This window comes from Schistocerca cancellata, chromosome 10 (genome assembly GCF_023864275.1).
Source record: "Schistocerca cancellata isolate TAMUIC-IGC-003103 chromosome 10, iqSchCanc2.1, whole genome shotgun sequence".
NCBI lineage: Eukaryota > Metazoa > Arthropoda > Insecta > Orthoptera > Acrididae > Schistocerca > Schistocerca cancellata.
This window is the reverse complement of record NC_064635.1, coordinates 14,024,615-14,041,965: the sequence shown is the minus strand read 5'-3', so window position 1 is coordinate 14,041,965 and position 17,351 is coordinate 14,024,615.

Below are 17,351 nucleotides of genomic sequence, written 5' to 3'. Positions count from 1 at the left end.
AGGTATGTTCTCGAAACTTCAACAAAAGCCCGTACCGAGCTACTGAGCGTCTCTCCTGCAGAGTCTTCCATTGGGGTTTATCTATCATATCCGTAACGCTTTCGCGATTACTAAATGATCCTGTAACGAAGCGCGCTGCTCTCCGTTGGATCTTCTCTATCTCGTCTATCAACCCTATCTGGTACGGATCCCACACTGCTGAGCAGTATTCAAGCAGTGGGGTAACAAGCGTACTGCAACCTACTTCCTTTGTTTTCGGATTGCATTTTCTTAGGATTCTTTCAATGAATGTCGGTCTGGCATCTGCTTTACCGACGATCAACTTTATGTAATCACTCCATTTCAAATCACTCCTAACGCGTACTCCGAGATAATTTATGGAATTAACTGCTTCCAATTGCTGACCTGCTATATTGTAGCCAAATGATAAGGGATATTTCTTTCTGTGTATTCGCAGCGCATTACACTTGTCTACATTGAGATTCAGTTGCCACTCCCTGCACCATGCGTCAATTCGCTGCAGATCCTCCTGCATTTCAGTACAATTTTCCATTGTTACAACCTCTCGATATACCACAGCATCATCCGCAAAAAGCCTCAGTGAACTTCCGATGTCATCCACAAGGTCATTTTATGTATATTGTGAATAGCAACGGTCCTACGACACACCCCTGCGGCACACCTGAAATCACTCTTACTTCGGAAGACTTCTCTCCATTGAGAATGACATGCTGCGTTCTGTTATCTAGGAACTCTTCAATCCAATCACACAATTGGTCCGATAGTCCATATGCTCTTACTTTGTTCGTTAAACGACTGTGGGGAACTGTATCGAACGCCTTGCGGAAGTCAAGAAACACGGCATCTACCTGGGAAGCCGTGTCTGTGCCTCTCTGAGCCTCGTGGACGAATAGCGCGAGCTGGGATTCACACGACCGTCTTTTTCGAAACCCATGCTGATTCCTACAGAGTAGATTTCTAGTCTCCAGAAAAGTAATCATACTCGAACACATGTTCGACTTTGTTGACGGAGCCACAACCACACCTCTGATTGCACCGCTTCATCACTATCAAAGTCCTCGAAGGTTTCCTTTAAGTTCTAGAAGCAGGTGAAAAACTGATGCGGTAAGGTCGAGACTGAATGGAGGACGATCGATGGGACTGAACCCGAGACGTCGTACTCTTACAGATGGCGCAGCACCCGAGTGTAGTTTGGCATTGTCATCTTGAAGGAAAAAGTGCCCCATGTGTAGCTGTACTCTTTCAGTTCGAAGCTCGATTACAGTATGCAGTTCCTCACGCACTGGCACACTTCCGTTACACATCGTCATGTTACACGATACAATGCAGAGTACTCTAGTGGCAGAAAACTGCAAAATATGTAGACATGAAGAATAAATCTGTCGAACGTTAATAACGTTTGTATTATTCAAACAGTTTTCAAGATTTTCACATATAAAACTCAGCATGCCCTGTTATCTTCTACATCTACATCTACATCCATACTCCGCAAGCCACCTGACGGTGTGTGGCGGAGGGTACCTTCAGTACCTCTATCGGTTCTCCCTTCTATTCCAGTCTCGTATTGTTCGTGGAAAGAAGGATTGTCGGTATGCCTCTGTGTGGGCTCTAATCTCTCTGATTTTATCCTCATGGTCTCTTCGCGAGATATACGTAGGAGGGAGCAATATACTGCTTGACTCTTCGGTGAAGGTATGTTCTCGAAACTTTGACAAAAGCCCGTACCGAGCTACTGAGCGTCTCTCCTGCAGAGTCTTCCACTGGAGTTTATCTATCATCTCCGTAACGCTTTCGCTATTACTAAATGATCCTGTAACGAAGCGCGCTGCTCTCCGTTGGATCTTCTCTATGTCTTGTATCAACCCTATCTGGTACGGATCCCACACTGCTGAGCAGTATTCAAGCAGTGGGCGAACAAGCGTACTGTAACCTACTTCCTTTGTTTTCGGATTGCATTTCCTTAGGATTCTTCCAATGAATCTCAGTCTGGCATCTGCTTTACCGACAATCAACATTATATGATCATTCCATTTTAAATCACTCCTAATGCGTACTCCCAGATATTTTATGGTATTAACTGCTTCCAGTTGCTGACCTGCTATTTTGTAGCTAAATGATAAAGGATCTATCTTTCTGTGTATTCGCAGCACATTACACTTGTCTACATTGAGATTCAGTTGCCATTCCCTGCACCATGCGTCAATTCGCTGCAGATCCTCCTGCATTTCAGTACAATTTTCCATTGTTACAACCTCTCGATACACCACAGCATCATCTGCAAAAAGCCTCAGTGAACTTCCGATGTCATCCACCAGCTCATTTATGTATATTGTGAATAGCAACGGTCCTATGACACTCCCCTGCGGCACACCTGAAATTACTCTTACTTCGGAAGACTTCTCTCCATTGAGAATAACATGCTGCGTCCTGTTATCTAGGAACTCCTCAATCCAATCACACAATTGGTCTGATAGTCCATATGCTCTTACTTTGTTCAATAAACGACTGTGGGGAACTGTATCGAACGCCTTGCGGAAGTCAAGAAACACGGCATCTACCTGTGAACCCGTGTCTATGGCCCTCTGAGTCTCGTGGACGAATAGCGCGAGCTGGGTTTCACATGACCGTCTTTTTCGAAACCCATGCTGATTCCTACAGAGTAGATTTCTAGTCTCCAGAAAAGTCATTATACTCGAACACAATACGTGTTCCAAAATTCTACAACTGATCGACGTTAGAGATATAGGTCTATAGTTCTGCACATCTGTTCGACGTCCCTTCTTGAAAACGGGGATGACCTGTGCCCTTTTCCAATCCTTTGGAACGCTACGCTCTTCTAGAGACCTACGGTACACCGCTGCAAGAAGGGGGGCAAGTTCCTTCGCGTACTCTGTGTAAAATTGAACTGGTATCCCATCAGGTCCAGAGGCCTTTCCTCTTTTGAGCGATTTTAATTGTTTCTCTATCCCTCTGTCGTCTATTTCGATATCTACCATTTTGTCATCTGTGCGACAATCTAGAGAAGGAACTACAGTGCAATCTTCCTCTGTGAAACAACTTCGGAAAAAGACATTTAGTATTTCGGCCTTTGGTCTGTCATCCTCTGTTTCAGTACCATTTTGGTCACAGAGTGTCTGGACATTTTGTTTTGATCCACCTACCGCTTTGACATAAGACCAAAATTTCTTAGGATTTTCTGCCAAGTCAGTACATCTTGAGCCGGCCGCTGTGGCAGTGCGGTTCTAGGCGCTTCAGTGTGGAACCGCGCGACCGCTATGTCGCAGGTTCGAATCCTGCCTTGGGCATGGATGTGTGTGATGCCCGTAGGTTTGTTAGGTTTAAGTACACTACTGACCATTAAAATTGCTACACCAAGGAGAAATGCAGATGATAAACGGGTATTCGTTGGACAAATATATTATACTAGAGCAGACATGTGATTACATTTTCACCCAATTTCGGTGCATAGATCCTGAGAAATCAGTACCCAACCACCTGTGGCCGTAATAACGGCCTTGATACGCCTAGGCGTTAAGTCAAACAGAGCTTGGATAGCGTGTACAGGTACAACTGCCCACGCTGCTTCAGCACGATACCACGGTTTATCAAGAGTAGTGACTGGCGTATTGTGACGAGCCAGGGATGCAGGTGTTGCGTGAAAGCATAATGTTAGGGGCGCAGCCCGTGCTGGTGCAGCTCGTTAACGACCGTGCGTTGCGAGACACGCAGCTGCCTTGCTACGCTTCGCATACTTCGTTGAGGTTCTTGGCGTATGACCTCCAGAACAGCCTCCCCATTAGCTGGAGTACGGCGAGTCCGTGGATGACCTCTGTCACTCGATGGTGGAAAGAGAGAACCTGACTCCCGAAGGCGTAACTTCAGACGACAAAATACATTTTTATCTGGATAGCGTCGACGTGGACATATAGCTGCTTATTCAAGAGCGGTAACACCAGCCCGGTTATCAGATGCACCAACGACCAGAAGCATATTCACAGAAAAGTCGATACGTGTACGCATGTACACTGGAGTCTGTCACGGGTGTGGTATCGACAGCAACGATGCCACGGAACAGTTTCTCAAGTTGGCACTACGAGAGAGAGAGACAGACGACAGCGCCCTGTAGTCGGTGCTGTCGAGGTCTACGAGCTCCGCGACTGCTTCAGCCCATCTGATCAGGTGCAGCCAGCCAGGACACTTCGCTTCAGCATCGCACCTAAGTACAAAGTGGTGTAATCGTTTATCACCTTGTTTTTGCACCAGTAAATCGCGTTCTTGCAGTACCGACTTGTATTGCCTTTTCCCGTTCCTACCACGCGCCGCCTCCCAGGCGGGATACAAAAACTAAAATGGCGGGCTATCAAGGTTTAAGTGAGTTTCAACGTTGTGTAATAGTCGGCGCACGTGCGATGTGACACAGCATCTTCCATTCAGCGATGCAGAGTGGATTTTCCCGTACAACCATTTCACGAGTGTACCTTGAATTTCAGAAATCCGGTAAAACATCAAATCTCCGACATCACTGCGGCCGGAAAAAGATCCTGCAACAACGGGACCAACGACGACTGAAGACAATCGTTCAACTTGACAGAAGTGCAACTTGTAACAGCACAGCTCTTATGCTGTATGGATTTATTTTGTTTTTTTGCTTTATTTAATGTTACATTGTTGATCGTCTGTAAATGTGTTTGAATCGATAACATAAAATTGTCTACTCTTTTCTTTGTCAAACCTTTGATGTCGTGATTTGATTCTATGCAAAGTAGTGTATCTGCAATTTATATTCTTTGTCCCATTTGGAGGGAACAAAACTTACTGTATATGATTGTAATTTTGTGTGAATAATTTTTTGTAGAGATGTCAATATATGTAAATGTTTTGTTTTATTTAATGTATTTGGTTGCTGTTATGTAAATTGCTGATCCTCACTTAGGGTTCTTAGTTAGTTTGTATGTAAAAGGTGTAGTGGTTCCCCTCGGTAACGGAACTGTGTAGCGCGCGCAAGTTGTGGTTGGCTTAGGTGGAAAAGGTGGAACTGATAGTCAGTCGGGGACGAGCCAGCAGTCGGGGACAAGCTACGAGTCAGAGACGAGCTACGAATCCGTGCACTGCCATGTAAAAGATGCTTATTGTGCTGATTCCGAGAGAGGCTTTTCCTGCTTCTTTCCAAGGCCTCGGATGGATGGATAAATAGCTGGAACTATTCTGGAGTTTGTATCTATCATCGCCACCAAGAAATGACAGAGTCCAGCAATTCTGCCTACAATTCCACCTACCAACAGGCAGTTGCCACCACATTGCGCAATCATTGCAACGTAATGCTATAATGATGTACAGTGAAGGATCAGCTTAATGGATGTGCTAATGTGCTGAAATATAAGGTAATTTGTATCTGAATTTATGTACCTACCTTGATTTTTCTCCTCATCGTAACACCTCTCACGTTCCTCTCCGTTTGAACTAAAGTGATATCCGAGTGTCCTTACTAAAAGAAATTAAAGCCTAGAGTTTTGCTAATTAATGCCTCTTGAACTTCGTAAAAAGAAAGTTAAAGTTAATGTGGCAATAGAGTGAGTTAAAGTAAATGTTGTTTGTTGAAAATATTCCTATTAAAACTGCTTACTAAAGTGCTGTTGCCAACTTCAAAATTGAAAGTTCTTAAGACTGAGGCTTATAAAGTAAATGATCACATGCTTGCTTGTAGTAAATTCTAAAAGGTTAGTCAGTTTCTTGCAATTTTGTCAACATTGTGTTTCGCTGTGGTAAAAGTGGGAAACTGCAATAGTAGAAAACTATATGTTCATGATTGCTAAGTGTTTGTCTCTCTTGTGTATTAGAAGTCATATTAAGAGTAATGTTATAAAGACCATTCACTTTGCGTAAGCCCTGAAAGTAATAGTGTGTTTCGGTATATGCTATAATTTTGCAAATAGTTTGTGCTGCTCTAACTGTTAGCTTCAATCTTAAAACATATGTGTGTCAGAGTTCTTCGCACTCGCGTTTGGCCAAGATTAGGTTGTGTTTGTCCGTTATAGTTACTTATACCTACTTTCTTAAACGAGAACGTTAATCTTTCTCTTGCCTAATTAGGCTGGCGACCGTTTCCCTTATTCTATAAACAGTATAGGTAGGCAAAATTTTGTTTGTTACTATTCAAATATTTACGTAATTCTGACCTTCATTTCCGATAAGCCACCTCCGTTAGGAACAACACGGTCAACCTAGCAAAATTCCTCTCAGAGGGTAACACTGCCCTGTTGCTTTATACCATTATTAATCCATCAAAATAATTCTGTTTTGCAAACTGCCTCCAGTTTCGAGGTTATGGTATAACAGTAGCAGGCGGGAGTGTTATAAACTGTTCCGCAAATTGCTGCAGATTTCAATGTTGGGCCATCAGCAAGGGTCAGTTTGCGAACTATTCAACGGAACATCATCGATATGGGCTTTCGGAGCCGAGGGCCCACTCGTGTACCATTGATGACTGCACAACAAAAAGCATTACGCCTCCCGTGCGCCCGTCAATTCCGACATTGGACTGTTGATCACTGGAAACATGTTGCCTGGTCGAACGAGTCTCGTTTCAAATTGTATCGAGCAGATGGACGTGTACGGGTATGGAGACAATCTCATGTGTTCATGGACCCTGCATGTCAGCAACAGACTGTTCAAGCTGGTGGAGGTTCTGTAACGGTGTGGTCCGTGTGCAGCTAGAGTGATGTGGGACGGCTGATACGTCTAGATACGAGTCTGACTCGTGACACATGCATAAGCATCCTACCTGATCACCTGCATCCATTCATGTCCACTGTGCATTCCGATGGACTTGGGCAATTCCAGCAGGACAATGCGACACTCTAAACGCCCAGAATTGCTACAGAGTGGCTCCAGGAACACTCTTCTGAGTTTAAACTCTTCCGCTGGCCACCAAACTCCTCAGACATGAACATTATTGAGCATATGTGGGATGCCTTGCAACGTCGTGTTCAGAAGAGACCTCCACCCCGTCGTACTCTTACGGATTTACGGACAGCCCTGCAGGATTCATGGTGTCGGTTCCCTCCAGCACTACTTCAGACATTAGTCGAGTCCGTGCCACGTCGTGTTGCTGCACTTCTGCGTGCTCATGGGGGCCCTGCACGATATTAGGCAGGTGTACCAGTTTGTTTGGCTCTTCAGTGTAGAATGTATTAATTCCGTTAAACTATATTTGAAAAACAACCCAGAACCCAAGTTTTGTGCTTAAATTACAGTTCCACTGCTCCAAAGTTCGTCATCAGAACACACACACACACACACACACACACACACACACACACACACACACACACACACAAAATGGTTCAAATGGCTCTGAGCACTATGGGATTTAACATCTGTGGTCATCAATCCCCTAGAACTTAGAACTACTTAAACCTAACTAACCTAAGGACATCACACACATCCATGCCCGTGGCAGGATTCGTACCTGCGACCGTAGCGGTCACGCGGTTCCGGACTCAAGCGCCTAGAACCGCACGGCCACACAGGCCGGCATCAGAATACAGAGTCCGTTAGTGAATCACACGATACGCTACGTCTCGGAAACCTTTAGTGACCATCATTGTTGTTGTAAATAACCCACTGCAGCTCAAAACGAACTATGATGTACACAATTACAGTAACAGAAGAAAAGACTACATTCATTTTTCCTGATTAAGACCGTTTTTGCCACAGAATGGGGTGCACAATGCTTTTATTTACCACATGTACGAGATATTTACTAACGGAATGTGAGAGAAAATGGTGAAAGACATTCCACTATATGCTATATCCAAGCTATAAGAACTAAATCAGCGCCGGCCTCTGTGGCCGAGCGGTTCTAGGCGCTTCAGTCCGGAACCGCGTTGCTGCTACTGTCGCAGGTTCGACTCCAGCCTCGGGCATGGATGTGTGTGATGTCCTTAGGGTAGTTTAGTTTAAGTAGTTCTAAGTCTAGGGGACTGATGACCTCAGATGTTAAGTCCCACAGTACTTAGAGCCATTTGAACCATTTGAACTAAATCAGCACGTACAAATATTGTCTAATGAGAAGAATGAATGACTCTAAATAGACTAAGAACATACGCGAAACGATTGAATTGAAGCGGAAAACAAGAATATCCGGGAACATTAAAATCGAAAAAGACTTGGAGGAAATTGGCATACGGCCAGAAGATACAGAAAACAGAAATTCTGGGTAACTATAGCGACGTTTGAGGTTTACCGACACGAGAAACGAACAGCTGGTACGGAAATGGTTGTATGTATGTCGTGCTGGGCACATCATATTAACAAAAAACATCTACAGAAAAAAGGAAAAACGCAGAGTAACTGTCATAACACGAGGTCACTCTTATTTGGTATCCTAACTGTGCCCACTCACAAAACAAAAACTTTTGCAAACTCCTTCTCAGTTGCCGCTGTCCGCCTCTGGAACAAACTGCCCCTTACCTTGCGCAAAATTCGATCTCCTGCTGCTTTTAAGAAGAAGTTGAAGCATTTCCTACTATCATCTTCACAAAGTTCTCCACAAAATTAATGTACCAGGCCAATCCTCTCATCCGTCAAATAGCAAAGCTAGCGTCTCCTATCTTGCTTCTGAGATGCCTTCCTCTTCATCTATCTCTATTAGCCACGCAATCTTCTTTTCCTTTATATTTCCTTAATTATGTTTCATCATGTCTCTCTATTCTTCTCCTCCCTTCACCATGAGTCTCCCTCACACTCCCTGCTGCCAGCGCTCCTATCTAAAATCTGTCTCTCCAATAATGTCTAATTATAACTGTACTTATGATCTACGAATATAAACTCTATATGTATGTATTTCTAATTGTTTATTTCACTTTTTGTACTAGATGTAGTTTAAGATGCCTACTAAAACGTATGAATGTAAAATAAGTAGAATGCCTGAGTAGATTTAAGAGAGGGCCTGATGGCCCTAATCTTGCCAGGTTAAATAAATCAATAAAAAAAAGGTTGTTAGATTATCATGTTACTTAAATGGCAATCTAAGGAGGTCAATAAAATAATGAAATAATAAAAATTGGAACTTACGACGTCTTGAATAACTACTTGACACAGCAGTATTACGCTGAAATTGCAATATCAGGAAAATTACGTCAATTTCGCCACTTTGGAGTTTCCTAAAATATTTGACACGATTTCACAATTTTACCACTGCTTAGGTTTAATCTTGCTCATGAAAAGAGATGAAGAGGAGTCTGTAGCCTTAGTTTCTTTTATATTTCAGGACTCCTTTTGTTGGTAATTTTGTTCCGTGTTGTTCGAGATCCTTTAGAATTTTCGCTTCTCGCTCTCTTATTTGCTTTGCTGTTTTTGCTCGATGTGTTTAATGTACGTGCTGACGTCTTCTTTCGTGTAGTTGTGGTATTTTCTCAAGCAGTTTAACTATTTTTTAAGTGCCTGTTCTCATTTGTCGTTTCTCTTTCTCTTACTTCCTTTACAACTTGTATCAATTTTGTATGCATTTTCTAACTTTTTTCCTTCTGGTCGATCAAGCTCTTTGAATCTTGAATGTTTTAATTTCTTGGTGTCCAGTCGTCACAGAGTTGTTCTTATGCTTTTGCTGTTAAAAGGTGTAGATCTGATCTGTTTTTTGTTTTAATCCCGCGTCCGGCCATCCTGATTTAGGTTTTCCGTGATTTCCCTAGATCACTCCAGGCAAATGCCGGGATGGTTCCTTCGAAAGGGCACGGCCGATTTCCTTCCCCATCCTTCCTTAATCCGAGCTCGTGCTCCGTCTCTAATGACCTCGCTGTCGACGGGACGTTAAACTCTAATCTCCTCCTCCTTTTTTTTTAGTGTGACGTTTGTTATTCCTGGAATGTGTCTTCGAGATGTAGCAACAAGGTCTGTCTAGATTTCTTGTAGTGATGAGCTGAGTGATGGCTACCACGTAACTCAGGGTTCCGTTTTTCATTTTTGTTGGCAGGTGTGAGCGGTTCCGTGTTCCTCGCTGCCCTTCTGTTTTCTCCGTTCCGGTCGCTGATTCGTCGCCGCAGCCGTCTCTCAGCGAAAGGTGAGTCTCAGGGTACCCACAGCAGAGCTTACTTGCCGTAGCTTCACCGCTAGCTGCACTGTTCAAACTTCCGTGTACGTTGAGTAACTCATTATTCGTAGGACGAACTATCAAACGGTATGTGCTCAGTGTCACATGACATAATTATCAACAAGTTATAATGGAATGGCGCCGCAAGTAAACAAGTCATTTTCTTCAAACCTTCTTTGAGCAGTAGGTTACGGCTTATATATCCGGATAAGGCGAGGTAAGCAATAGCCCAGTAAAAAGAAAAGTACCCAAAGGGCTCAGTTGTTCCTGTTCACTGCCTACATTAACGACTTTTAGAATTATGTACCGTATAAGAATGTAATATACGCTGCTGGCATGACACTGGTAACAGCAGGAAACAATTCGTAAGCTGTACTGAATAATACCTGAAAAATGATACAAATAACTAGTCACCAGTGTCAGAGCAATCCACTGTGCGCTATTCAGACAAAAACAGAGAAATTCATTTTTAATCTCCAGGTTATTAGGAATGAGGAACCAGCGAAATTACTTGTGGAACGTTGTTAGTTCGCCATGACGGTTGTGAAGCGCGTATGAAGACACCGTGAGTTGCCTTCACTTGACTACAGGTACAACGCTTCATTCTCTAGATTGCATACATCTACTATCTTTGGCCTCCGTTATATGCAATGGTTCCCACTAGAGTAAGCAGAAAAATCTGAGATATTAACCCATGACAACAGTAATCTAGGGTCATCAGACATCGTCTTTAAATCGCTACTCTAGGAATGCCAATATTATGGAAATGGAAGAGGATGTACATGAAGATGAAATGGGAGATACGATACTGCGTGAAGAGTTTGACAGAGCACTGAAAGATCTGAGTCGAAACAAGGCCCCCGGAGTAGACAACATTCCATTGGAACTACTGACGGCCTTGGGAGAGCCAGTCCTGACCAAACTCTACCATCTGGTGAGCGAGATGTATGAAACAGGCGAAATACCCTCAGACTCCAAGAAGAATATAATAATTCCAATCCCAAAGAAAGCAGGTGTTGACAGATGTGAAAATTACCAAACTATCAGTTTAATAAGTCACAGTTGCAAAATACTAACACGAATTCTTTACAGACGAATGGAAGAACTCGTAGAAGCCGACCTCGGGGAAGATCAGTTTGGATTCCGTAGAAATATTGGAACACGTGAGGCAATACTGACCTTACGACTTATCTTAGAAGAAAGATTAAGGAAAGGCAAACCTACGTTTCTAGCATTGGTAGACTTAGAGAAAGCTTTTGACAATATAGGTTGGAATACTCTCTTTCAAATTCTAAAGGTGGCAGGGGTAAAATACAGGGAGCGAAAGGCTATTTACAATTTGTACAGAAACCAGATGGCAGTTATAAGAGTCGAGGGACATGAAAGGGAAGCAGTGGTTGGGAAGGGAGTAAGACAGGGTTGTAGCCTCTCCCCGATGTTATTCAATCTGTATATTGAGCAAGCAGTAAAGGAAACAAAAGAAAAATTCGGAGTAGGTATTAAAATCCGTGGAGAAGAAATAAAAACTTTGAAGTTCGCCGATGACACTGTAATTCTGTCAGAGACAGCAAAGGACTTGGAAGAGCAGTTGAACGGAATGGATGGTGTCTTGACGGGAGGATGTAAGATGAACACCAACAAAAGCAAAACGAAGATAATGGAATGTAGTCGAATTAAGTCGGGTGATGTTGAGGGTATTAGATTAGGAAATGAGACACTTAAAGTAGTAAAGGAGTTTTGCTATTTGGGGAGCAAAATATCTGAAGATGGTCGAAGTAGAGAGGATATAAAATGTAGACTGGCAATGGCAAGGAAAGCGTTAATGAAGAGGAGAAATTTGTTAACATCGAGTATAGATTTAAGTGTCAGGAAGTCATTTCTGAAAGTATTTGTATGGAGTGTAGCCATGTATGAAAGTGAAACATGGACGGTAAATAGTTTGGGCAAGAAGAGAGTAGAAGCTTTCGAAATGTGGTGCTACAGAAGAATGCTGAAGATTAGATGGGCAGATGACATATCTAATGAGGAAGTATTGAATAGGATTGGGGAGAAGAGAAGTTTGTGGCACAACTTGACCAGAAGAAGGGATCGGTTGGTAGGACATGTTCTGAGGCATCAAGGAATCACCAATTTAGTATTGGAGGGCAGCGTGGAGGGTAAAAATCATAGGGGGAGACCAAGAGATGAATACACTAAGCAGATTCAGAAGGATGTAGGTTGCAGTAGGTACTGGGAGATGATGAAGCTTGCACAGGATAGAGTAGCATGGAGAGCTGCATCAAACCAGTCTCAGGACTGAAGACCACAACAACAAAAATGCCAGGCAAACTGACATAATAAATAACAAAAAGCATCTAACAGTTTCTAAATTAAATTTATTTCACCGACCCACGTGGACGACGAATTGTAGCTGAACATACAATTTGATGCAAATTATATTCTGTGAATTACTGGAAGCCTATGGGCCAACTCTGCACTACGTGCATGAGACTGAGCTAACTTCCATTCGTCCCTGCTTGAACCACCTCATACCACCCCACTTGGTCGATATTCCTGCTACGGATGTTTCTCACAAACTAGGCATGTTCCTGCAGGTACATCCTTGCTCTCCATCAACAGCTTACAGCCACAGGAATGTACAAAGTGAAAGCCTAGGTTCTACAGCCATATTTATACTTCGAAAACCGCAGTGAGGTGCATGGCAGAGGGTACGTCCCATTGTACTAGTTATTAGGGTCCTTTCCGTTCCATTCACGTATGGAACGCGGGAAGAGTTATTGTTTATATGCTTCTGTGGGTGCAGTAATTATTCTGATCCTATTCTCACGATCCATACGTGAGCGATACGTAGGGGATTGTTGTATATTCCTAGAGTCATCATTTAAAGCCGGTTTTTGCAACGTTTTTAAAAGACTTTCTCGGAATTGTTTACGTCTATCTGCAAGAGTCTTCCACTTCAGTTCCCTCAGTATCTATGTGACACTGTCCCACAGATCAAATAATCCCGTGATCATTTGTGCTGCCCTTCTCTATATACGTTCAATATCCCCTGTTAGTCCTATCTGGTACGGGTCCCACAAACTTCAACAGCATTCTAGAACCAGTCGCACTAGTGATTTGCAAGCAATCTCGTTTGTAGACTGATTGCACTTCCCCAGTATTCCACGAATAAACCGAAGTCTACCACCTGTTTTATCTACGACTGTGTCTGTGTGATCATTCCACTTCGTATCCCTACAAGGTATTACACCCAGGTATTTGAATGAGTTGGCAGGCTGCAGCAGGGACTCATTGATGTTATAGTGATATAGGTTACTACGTTTTTTCGTTTTGTAAACCGCACTGTTTTACATTTCTGAACATTAAAGGTAGCTGCCAATCTTTGCACCATTTTGAAATCTTATCACGATCTGACTAAATATTGATGCAGATTCTCTCAGACAATACTCCATTGTAGACAACTGCATCATCTGCAAAAATCCTGAGGGACTATTAATACTGTCTGCAACTGCAACAGCAGGTGTCCCAACACTCTTTGCCGGGGCACACCTGAAGTTACTAATCAATCTGTCGCTGACTCTCAATCCAAGACAAGATGCTTTGTCCTCCCTACCAAAAACTCCTCAACCCAGTTACAATTTTCTCTTGATACCTCACATGATCGTAATTTTGACAATAAGGGTAGGTGTGGTAATGAGTCAAAAACTTTTCGGAGATCAAGAAATGCTGCATCTATGATACCGCCTTGATCCAAAACTTTCAGTATGTCTTGTGAGAAAAGTGCGAATTGGGTTTCACATCATCGATGTTTTCGGATTCCATGCTGGTTGGTATTGAGAAGTTCATTATGTTCGGCGTACCTTATTATGTTTCAGCTTAGAATACGTTCTAAGATTCTGCAACGGTAGTTTTATGGATCACTTCTTGCAGATGGGCGTGACCTGAGCTTTTAAAAACTGTGAATAACAACGTGCAAACTGCCTCGAAAAAGTTGTGATTGCTGAAGTGTGACCAATAACTCCCGAACGATTTTTACACTACTGGCCATTAAAATTGCCACACCAAGAAGAAGTGCAGATGATAAACGAGTATTCATTGGACAAATATATTATACTAGAACTGACATGTGATTACATTTTCACGCAGTTTGGGTTCATAGATCTTGAGAAATCAGTACCCAGAACAACCACCTCTGGCCGTAATAACGGCCTTGATACGCCTGGGCATTGTGTGAAACAGAGCTTGGATGGTGTGTACAGGTACAGCTGCCCATGCAGCTTCAACAGGATATCACAGTTCATCAAGAGTAGTGACTGGCATATTGTGACGAGCCAGTTGCTCGGCCACCATTGACCAGATGTTTTCAATTGGTGAGAGATCTGGAGAATGTGCTGGCCAGGGCAGCAGTCGAACATTTTCTGTATCCAGAAAGGCCCGTACAGGACCTGCAACATGCGGTCGTACATTATCGTGCTGAAATGTGGCGTTTCGCAGGGAGCGAATGAAGGGTATAGCCACGGGTCGTAACACATCTGAAATGTGACGTCTACTGTTCAAAGTGCCGTCAATGCGAACAAGAGGTGACCGAGACATGTAACCAATGTCACCCCATACCATCACGACTGGTGATACGCCAGTATGGCGATGACGAATACACGCTTCCAATGTGCGTTCACCGCGATGTCGCCAGACACGGATGCGACTATCATGATGCTGTAAACAGAACCTGGATTCAGCCAAAAAATGACGTTTTGCCATTCGTGCACCCAGGTTCGTCGTTGAGTACACCATCGCAGGTGCTCCTGTCTGTGATGCAGCATGGTCTCCGAGCTGATAGTCCATGCTGCTGCAAACATCGTTGAAGTGTTCGCGCAGATGGTTCTTGTCTTGCAAACGTCCCCATCTGTTGACTCAATGCATCGAGACGTGGCTGCACGATCCGTTACAACCATGCGGATAAGATGCCTGTCATCTCGACTGCTAGTGATACTAGCCCGTCACGGCGTTTCGTATTACCCTCCTGAACCCACCGATTCCATATTCTGCCAACAGTCATTGGATCTCGACCAACGCGAGCAGCAATGTCGCGATACGATAAACAGCAATCGCGATAGGCTACAATCCGACCTTTATCAAAGCCGGAAACGTGATGGTTCGCATTTCTCCTCCTTACACGAGGCGTCAGGACAACGTTTCACCAGGCAACGCCGGTCAACTGCTGTTTGTGTATGAGAAATCGGTTGGAAACTTTCCACATGTCAGCACGTTGTAGGTGTCACCACTTGCGCGAACCTTGTGTGAATGCTCTGAAAAGCTAATCATTTGCATATCACAGCATCTTCTTCCTGATTGTTAAATTTCGCGTCTGTAGCACGTCATCTTCGTGGTGTAGCAATTTTAATTGCCAGTAGTGTGGTTTCTTCAGCTTCCTTTCCTTTCTCGAAATTTTCTTCCCAATCTTCACAACAATGTTCTTGTATATGTTCACAGCTGCGGCAGTTCTATCGTTTACCGTGTTAACGAAGAGCAGTGGGCCACCATTACGATTTTTATTCTCAATGAACCATTTACCTCGACTACTCTCATGTCACGATTCCCTGGCCAAGAAGACGAAGTTTACCTTTTCCATTCACAATTTTTGGAACTTCCTACCGATATTGTTCATTTCCTCTCAAAAATAGCACTAATAATAAAAAATTGAGTACTACTACAACCGTAAAAGCGACCATAAACAAAGTCATGAGGCGCAACGATGGCACAGGACAGCAAGCTGACTGCAGCGGAAGCACGCACAGAGCAGGCAGCAAGTGGTTTGGTGGTAATGGGTGAAGGTTTGGCGACTTTGTGGGCTTTCTGTGGCTACAGGTAACGTGGGGCTGGCGGAATGCCTTCTGCGCGTGCTTCCGCCTACCACTTCGGCCGTAGCTGTCATTCCTTCAGTAATTCTGAAGATACTATAGCTTTCAGGGGCTGTTAGAATACTGAGGCTGCTGCATTATGATTCGTGCAGAAGCTATGCGCAAAATGTTTTGATTGGCTATCGGCAGTGAGTCCTCTTAATTGAAACCGCCTGCTGTCGTTATCAAGAGCCGGGCACCTCCGTCGTTTCGGTGCGTGGTAGAGGGTGTTTGACGCCAGCCAGGCTTTCTCACAGCGCCTGATTACAGTTGTAAAACTACCGTAGACTATCACAAGTAAGAGTAGACTGTGGTGGTTTTCCAGTAGCCTTGATCAGTTAAGGTCGTAATCGTGTAGCCTGTACGTTATGTGTGTGGCATATCTATTGGGCGTTACTTTATTTCAATGCTTCTGTTTGCGGTTGCGATCAGTGTCTTAGTAGAGTCCCATAGAAACCGGAAGAGGTGAGCCGTCTACAAACCAAACTAGGTGAGGTTCTGTAAAAGGCCACCACGTAATCAGCAGAACATTTTTTTTCTACGTAGCTGTCTTGTTGTCTGTTACTTAAAAATCAAAGGTATTTATGACAAAATTGACAGTGTTAATTTTTAATTCAGCTTTTAATCGGAAATTGTTAATTTGTAACGTGAAAGAGAGAGATACTGTAGGAAAAATAAGGGTAGATTTTTACAATGTAGCTCTAGAATATTCTGTTTCTTAAACAAAGGAAAAATTTTAGAAATTTGCAAAGCAGAAACATACCGAACATCGCTTCAGTGCTTCGTCGAGTTGATATAAAATATGTTTCTGTTATACACGAACAACTTTCGCACTTATCGATAATAACAGGACGTTCTAGCCTTTGATCATGATGAATATTTTGTTGAATGCACAATAACAGCAATAATCGTATAAAACTCTTATGTATCTCTGTGTAACCTATACTTGCATCAAAAATCATTGCTTTGGTTACATTGAGAGGCACCCACATGCCTTGCTCATACTGTGGCATCAAGCAGTCAGGCCTGCGAGATGAGTGGTCTGCCAAGCGAGTGGATTCATTTTTTATTTATCAAGTAACATGAGCTCTAGTACTCACAATTAAGTTACAAATTATTCTCCTGTTTGAATATTAACCAACGGAAACGGATAACGCACATCTGACTATTATAAATTTACACGACTCTGATTGTTCACTACGCACTGGCAATACCACATTTTCGTTCTTTTTCAACGGCTTTGATCAACACGTGGCCATCGCACTGAATATGAATGGCGCACACAGTATAAATTCTGGGTATCATGGCAACATACTATTCGAAGGAAAAGGCCACCAATCTTT